Source organism: Phragmites australis, chromosome 17, assembly GCF_958298935.1.
Source record: "Phragmites australis chromosome 17, lpPhrAust1.1, whole genome shotgun sequence".
Lineage (NCBI taxonomy): Eukaryota > Viridiplantae > Streptophyta > Magnoliopsida > Poales > Poaceae > Phragmites > Phragmites australis.
Window position 1 is genome coordinate 5,716,971 of NC_084937.1, and position 8,686 is coordinate 5,725,656.

At 41.8% G+C, this 8,686-nt stretch overlaps 1 pseudogene; it reads right to left on the reverse strand.

The window, feature by feature from the left end:
- Nucleotides 1-7,561, reverse strand: part of LOC133897879 (uncharacterized) — a 29,285-nt pseudogene extending 21,724 nt beyond the window's left edge.
- Between the last annotated feature and the right edge of the window lie 1,125 nt (nucleotides 7,562-8,686).

The following is an 8,686-nucleotide window of genomic DNA, read 5'->3' on the forward strand; positions in this document are numbered from 1 at the left end:
CATAAGTATGGCTAATAAACTAGTTTTACACTCGACAGATGTCATACACTTTACCCTCAAGTCATCATCATACTCTGTTATCGATACCCGGTACCTTACACACTTCCAAAATGTGCGCCGAGTTGACCAATTCAAAACCTTTACAATGCAACTCTCAGCATGTACATACCTATTAAGATTTCACTACCGCGTGAATACACCTCAGCAATGGAAGCCCCGTCTTGTGCTAATGGAACACCCTGGAAGTACACCATTCCATTCCACAAAACCGGATGGTCTACACAATGCTGAGAGCATGCACATTAATTAGCTAGATACGTCTCATTCGAGGCTTGTGATTGTATTGTTTACACGGAAAAATCATTCCACAAACCGGTCCTTAGATTTAAGCAAAACTACCACATTCCCAATTGTACAACTTGTACCGGTCTCATCAAACCATTTCTCAAATCATTATACCATGTTGCTACAAAAATTATACCATCATCTTTTATCATAGTTGTATAGGATCATTATCATATTTCACAGAGCAGTTATCATGATCACCATCCCAAAACAAGGCTAAGCATCATCTATCCTTCCATAACCCAAACCATAATTATGGTGACAAGGATGATAAGGGAAACTAGGGTAAAGCTTTTGAGATTCCTGATAAATTGTTGGCATGCATGTTTGTGAAACAAAATTTGAAACACTGGGATAAGTATGTTCAAGAACACAACTTGCCTTCATTGTACTCAGTTGAGTCTTCAAAGTCTTGATCCTGAAGTCCTTTTAGCTCCTCCGGAATGTTAGCGTCTACTCGCAACATAACCGAAAAGGTAACACATAAACACCAGGATCCAAAAAGAACTTAATATCACACAACATCGTCACACAAAAGATCACACTATTGCAAACAATCCGACGAAAGAACAGGTCAAATCGGAGCCACGATTAACAAGTTACGGCTTCCAAAAGATTAAAACAGAACCAAAGGATTATCTACAGATGAAATTATGTTGCTAAGAATTTCCTAGAATTTTTCTGGAGTTAACTATAATTTTCTAGGATTTTTCTAGATTTGTCTAGCATTTTTGAATTATAAAACTATTAAACATAATTAAACAAATTTATTACAACATTATTAAAATTATTTTCCAAATTATTCTTATTTTCAGAACGATTTTTGTATTGAAAACTATTTATTGCGCATTATATATGATTTATGATGTCCGCAAAGCATTAAAACAAACTAAAAGAAAAAAGATTGTTGATTGGGCTTCTTAACTCAACATCTAATGCTGGTGTGGCTAAACACGTTGGTGAAACAGCTGACGCGGCACACTGACTCGGCGTGTTGACATGGCTAACGGATAGCGAGGTACGTGAACTTCTAATATGAACCTTAGACAGCGGATCGGACGTCTCACGATGTACCTCGACAAACTCCGGCTCGAGGGTGGCCGGGCGGAGCAGCGCCAGAGAGCGACCGAAACCTCATTGCGTAGCACTTCATACTCAGATGAGTGGCGAAAAACATCCTTGAGCTCATGACAAACTCGTTTTGCTAGCATGTTGATGACGAGGAGCGACACAGAGAGCTGGTGACGATGCAAGGCACTGGTGATTGTCTGAGCTCGATGATGGGGGTCCCTAGGGTCGGTTTCGCACCGGTGAGCTGGGGGGAAAGCTACGGATGCCAAGAGGACGGGCTGGGGTGCATATTTATACTCGGGAGGTTGATGATGCTCGTAATTGGGTCGGATAGGGTTTTGGTGGAGTCGGCTTGCGCACGAGTTGATCTCCGTTTGAATGTCTTCCGGTTAGAGATAGAGTCCAATCCGACGCAGTTTTTTATCCTCTTCGTATCTCCGAGCTTCTAGAAGCATTTCATCCCGCGTACATGTAGTATTGTCCCAAGATTTCTTAGATATTTCGAAATCAAAACAGTAGATAAAGGGGGGAAAGAGGAGTTACGGGAGGAGGAACAATAGATAAAGGGGGAACAGTAGATATCCGGTGTTACGGCCCAACAGAGAGAGAAAGAGGGAGAGGAGAGGGGAGGACGGTTGGGCTGCAAAGCGGGCCAAGGGGGAGAGGGAGACGGGCACCGACCGAATTTGGCCCAAGGTTCCTTCTCATTTTCATTTCCTTCTCTATTTCTTTTCTTCTTTTCTCCATGTATTCTATTGTATATACTCTTATTATACTCTTATACATAACTCACATAAACAATCAAGAAATCAAACAATTATTTATAGATATATATATATATATATATATACTTATATATTCTTATATAAAGAAAGATAACCCTTTCCTATATATATGCCTAAATGTATATAAACATATACATGAATGTATACATATATGCATATATACACTTAGGGTTTATTTAGTTTCGCAAAAACTTTTATTTCCTTTATAAAAGAAGTTCTTTCTTTCTTTTGGTTTATTTGTGCGGTATATCTCTCCACAAATCCCGTGCAACATCAATGCATCAAACATGTGGAGATTGATCTCCACTTCATTCAGGAGAGCGTCGCCCTCGACGGCACTCGTGTCCTTCACATTCCAACCTCCCTTCAGTATGCGGATATCTTCACCAAGGGGCTGCCGACTGCCGTCTTCAATGATTTTCAATCCAATCTCAACGTCTGCTCCACTCCTAGTTGACATTGCAGGGGGCTGTTGGAAAATATCTACTAGATATGGCAATATTGATTATGCTGTAATGGTAATTATGGCAGATTGATTTTGCTCCCTATGACCAGATTGTGCATATTAGTGCTGACATTAATTAGGTGTAATTACCTGCCTAATATGTGTGTTTGATTGCCTAATCTGTACACCTTGTACTCTATATACGCCTAGTGCATCAATGGAAAGAACCATCGTGGAATTCTTCGAATCTTTTCCTTCTTTCACAGAGAAAACTAAAAAGGAAATAAGAGAGGTAGTAGCTGTGTTTGCTCGAACGACGCTACCACCTGCTTAGGCAAGCATTTGCCTTGTTATTTTTCTTTTTTGGAGGAAGATTTGCCTTGTTATTTTGGCAGCTGCTATAGGCGGTGATGTTATTACTTCTGATGGGCCTCTACTAATATTTTGCTATAGGAAGATTTAGCCTGTCATGAATTCTGTAATGGTTATGGAAGCGATCCTTTTATTTGACGAAAGAGCAAAAGAATTAATCATTTAACTGAAAATAGGTGGGAATCTACAGAACCGACAAAGAATCAGAAAAGGCAATAACTGGGGGAGCTAAAGGAACAACGAGAACTGAAGGCAATCCCTGCCCGTGTGCCCCCAACACCTCTATCCACAGCAAGAAAGCTCTTGAATCTTGGTCAACTTGGGAGGTGTTAGCAAGAACTAAGCATGTTAGCAAGACTGAATGATCATACACACAAAACAAGGATGAATGTGAGAAATTTGGAATAGATTGACAAGAACTAAGCATACTAGCAAGACTAAATGATCAGACACAGAAAACAAGGATGATATATGGGATGCAGCTATCAGCTATGTGCAAAGTTATAACCTTGGCTACCCATTTGAAGCTAAGCTCTTTATCTTGCTGACCAGATTGTTGTTGTTGTTGCACTTTAGCCTCCTTATTCGACAGTGCATACTCCCCCTCCAGTTGTGTGTCCCCACAGTCCAAATATTTGAAATCATTTGAAGATTTATTACTTGAGCTAGCATACTCAGCATTCACACCTCCAGTACCAACTTCCTCATTTTTTTTCATCTTTACCATATCTGCATATGACTTTACAATCTTTTCTGATTTGAGATCATTGTTACTCTCACACTCTGGTGCCCATACAGGTGGCAATGTCGATTTTCGCACATGCTCATGACCTGGTGCTGCAACAGGGGGCGTCCAGAAATTTTTGGGAGAAGGCAAAGGAGTAAACATATCCATCAAGGCATGTGTTTGTGAATGATCCAATTCAAACTGGAAAAAATGAAGTGTATGGCCAGGGACGCCGGGCATCCTCTGGTAGTAGTTGGTTAGAATAGCATTTCTGAACTGGCTCTCTGCTAGTGGAAAACACCACAATCTTACCCGCACTGCAACCTAGACCGATAAAATGGCATGCGTATAAGAATCATCTCATTGAGATTGAGCAAGGAGAGGACATACAAAGGTCATCAGTTCTCCTGCGTTTTCTAGAGAGAAAAAGGAGAGGACATCCAAAGATACAGAGATCAGGGATTGTACCTGAGCAGGATAGCCTGTCTTTCTCTTGCCATCGTGTGACCATGCATTTGATTGAGGACAGAACTTGCCATTGCTTGCAGCTTCATAAATACCATGCAATCTGCGATCATCATAATTGAACAGGAAGAGAGGTAGTCCTTCCTTAACGTTTTGTACATACGAGAGATGTGCTCTTGGCAAGCCTGAAACATGACACATAGTTTGGGCTAAGTTTGTGGATTATCTAAGAAGTTGCTATTCTTTGAAAGGCATTGAATATTTTTTTATCCTCACAGGAAGAAATAAAGGCATCAATTGGGTAGCCCAGTTTTGTAAATACAAAGCTTACAAAAGAGTTCTGATTAAAAGAAATGAATACCATACCGAAACGTTGCCGTGAGTGACACTCTGCAATGGTATTATTCGTGCAACCAAATATTACAGCTCCAAGATCTTGTGGTTGGAGCTTTCTTGTGGCAATGGACTGGTTTGTCGGCCCACCATGTTTCACAATCTGGCTCCACGAGGATTTGCTCTTCACCATTATATTGATGCTAGCAAGATGAGAATCAAAATGAAAGAAATGAACAGAGAGCACCGTATCGCTAATGTACATACATTAGCATATTTGATGCACAAAGCAAAAAAAGTAAAGTTCCTTAGGAGTCACCAATATTACTTTCTAAAGATTAAAGCACATAGCAAAGTACTCCACTGAAAGCTCCAGTACACTCGCACTTGACAGACAAGAGGGCAACAAAGTTATGCACATCTACGAATCAGTGAGTTAACCCTTTTCGTTGCAGGATGCACCTTTTTTGGGTGGGGCGGAGGGGGGGGGTACAGCCTAGGAGTAACTGCCAGCGATTAAGTAAATCGATAGCAAATACTTATATATATTAAGTAGGGATATCTAATGGGCACAGAGTACGTATAAAGATAGAGACATAAGTTTTTTTATACAAGCTCAGGCCTTTGTTAAGATAATAGCCATACGTCATGACTTGTCTTGTTTAATCTCAGGAAAAGATAATTATAAATGGGGGTCTTTAGGTCTAATCCTAAGGCTCTATGCAGTATATCACGTGTTCTAGGTACTGGAAGCCCTAGTCTTTAGGTCTAATCCTAAGGCTCTATGCAGTATATCACGTGTTCTAATCTATGTTGTGGATCTTTGTTGGGTGTCTCTGATTCATACCCAACTAGACTTGTTTTGGAATTCAGCAACTTCTTAGCTGCAGAAGGTGTGAATTGGCTGGTGATGTCTTGCGTGTTGTTTCCATGGAAGGCGTGTGCCTTGGACGTGCCCCCTCCCCCTCCATTTAGGGCATGTTTGGTTCGGCTTAGGCTTTTCCAAAAGCTGCTTTTGAATTGGCTTTTGATGCGGATAAAATGTATAATATATGTAATACCCTTCAGAACAGCATTCCTCAGAATCTACAAAAGCTCCACCATACCAGCTTCTGGCTTTTAGTAATAATGACAGCTTTTGCTTCTCAAAAGTCATTTCCAGAAGCAGACTGTTTGGTCCAACTTTCTACTTCTAAGTAGCAAAAGCCAGCAAAAGCGGAACCAAACATGACCTTATAGTCGGGGCAAGGAAGTCCTATCCTACTCGAACTCCTCCGAGCATAACCTTCTCGAATTGTAGTTCTCCCGGATATCTAGGAAAACCTTTCCAGATACAGGGTAATTTTCGTGTCGAATATGATTATGTACCAAATATTTTGTCACATGTCTTATTTACTTCATGGCAGTTACGAACCATATTGGGACCAATAAAGGACTCGTGCACAGTGGATACCCGTTATGGATATACCATATTTATAGTAAATATATAATAAATCTTTATATATCCTCATTAGTAACCCATTTAAAACCATTTTATCAGAAGAATGTAAAGTTAAAAGCTTAATCCTAGGATATATGCAAGTAGACATGGTCAGGGCAGGCAGGAAGTCAAATAAACGCAATCGCAATTGTGCCTCTTTTTTAATGGCTCGTATGTCGAACACGGAGATAAAGCAAGAAATGAAGCACGAGTCTCTAAACCCATAAACGGAGTACCAAATCAAGCTGCAGTTTATTCAATGTTTAAGTACAACAAATTGCTACAAGGCACAATCCTCCCTCATAGCTTCCTCATGGGACTGCAGGGATGGAACCAAACAAGTTCATCAAGCCAGTAACAGGGCAAAGATCACACATGCAAAATCAATGAAGGGGTGATGGCAAAACCTAGATGGACACTAAATGTAAATCCAAGAACCAACCACAATTACTCTGAGGTGGAAAAAGGAAACAACCACATACCCTGCTTTCTTCAGAAATTTGTGCCCTATATACATGGCTTATGGCAACATTACACCATCAGCACGGAGGGAAATCCCAATCCCCCCCCCCCCCCCCTCGCAATCATCACCCGCACACATGAACCAATCAGTGACAAAGGCAGGTTCCTCTGCAGCTGCTACAGCTACTTGGGAGGGACAACTATGAGCTGAAATCCCCAGCTGAACACGACACGACAAATCATGCAACAAGCACTCAGGCATACACCAATCGTGCAGTCACCTTAATCCACCTCAGCTAGAGGGAGATTCCTGAATTTCCCCATTGCAGGTTGGACTATACCCAGATGCACAAATTTGCCTTTCCACGCACCACCATCCAATTCCGAATTCCAGACCAACCGGGAGATGGAACCTAGTTGCCTAAATCTCCTAGATTTGCTCACTGCAGCTTGGACAAGTACAAAAGCACCAGCCCAAATGGGCTCTACGGACACCACCACCCAATGTCAAGTATTAGAAGCTAAGAATTCGTAGTATAGGAGCTTCAGAAAAGGTGAAAACATCCTGAATTCTGCAGTGGTTACAGCACGAAAACTCTTGAAAGGTCGTTCTTCAGCAGCCGCTGCAGTTGCCCTGGTCCAGTACAGCCACGAGTTGGACTCCCCAACCAAACAAGGCAAATCAAGGGACAAGCACGCGGGGTAGTAATCTCTAATCCCCACAGCAGAAGCGGCGAGAAATTTCACTAAGCCTTCTACATCACAGATTGGATAAGTACCCAAACACACAACTCGCCCAGATTCCGAGCTCCCAGACCAAACGGGAGGGGAGGGGAACCCGGCTCCTAAATTACAGCACGGAATAAAGAGGGAAGTAGCCGGGAAACAAGAGTCATGAGGCGAAGTCGTGAGAGGCGGCTGGCAGGGGGAGAGGGTTCTTACCTCGCCGAGTTCTTGGAGAGCGGCTGAGAAGCGAGAAGGGAGAGGGCAGGAGACTGTGTAGACGGCGCGGGAGCACGGACGATTCGGCCCTTCGAGGCGGCGCGGCTCAGGTGGGAAGAGTGGCGTGCATGCTCCTTCTGCGGCGCTGGCCAAGAGAGAAAGTGTCTGGATTTGGGGGCGCCGGGCGGCGGAGATTCGAAGACGAACGGGGAACAGCCGAGATGGGGGAGGGTGGAAGGAGATACCCGACACCTCTGGGCTTTTGCTAATCCCTGGTAGGTTCCATTTTTTGTTGTTGCCTTGCGAGCACGTGGTCCCCGGTCAGGCTATCCCTCGTTTTTGTTCTACACATCTGCATTCCAGATAATTACTAATCTGAATATGTTTATTATATTCATCCACATAAACTGGTATATCCTAGCATTTTGTATCACTTGGCTCTAACGGTTTGCACTTGCGTCTCCTTTTCCTTTGACGATCAAAGTGTCCGACAATAAAATTGTCGTTGAACTTGAACACAAATGTGAGACCATCAGAATTAATACATCAGAGGGATATGGTTCTGCACTTGTTCACCTTTTCCATATCACCAACTTGTATTGAAGATATGAAGATGTCTCCCCTCAGCGAACTGCTAATTTAAAGTTTTCATAATTAAGCAAATGTGTTGCAACTCCAATTAGCCCCGTAGCAAAGGTCATAAAACACATTGTCCTTCATGGCAACATAAAACACATTGTCAGCCCGTCCAAACTAAACATCAAGACATTAGACAACATATGCATCTATCTCTACTCTCTCATCCTCATTTTTTAAGAAGGCTATACATATATGCCTGCAAAAAAAATTACAATATTTCATGTAGCTCTATATATGTAAAATTCTAATTAACCTTGTGCAACAGATCACGAATCACAACAGACTAACATTGCATAATTAATAAAATTGAGCCAATCATAAAATGTTTGAATAAATTTCTAAAAGGAACAGAGTAATGCTAGCACCAATCATGTGAATTAATAAATTTCATTTGGTTGAATGAAACTTAATAAATGCAATCGTCGAGCGTAAAGCTACCATTGGATAGACATGCAACAGAGCTTTATACGGTCAATCAAATGAGGAGGAGCAACATCATGTATAGAATAAGGAGGTCGAGGAAGGCTAATAGTTATAATGGTCGTGCGAGGCAAACGAAATGACGGAGAAGGAAGGGGCACCGAACAATTAATATTAATGGCTGAGAACATATGAGCCCT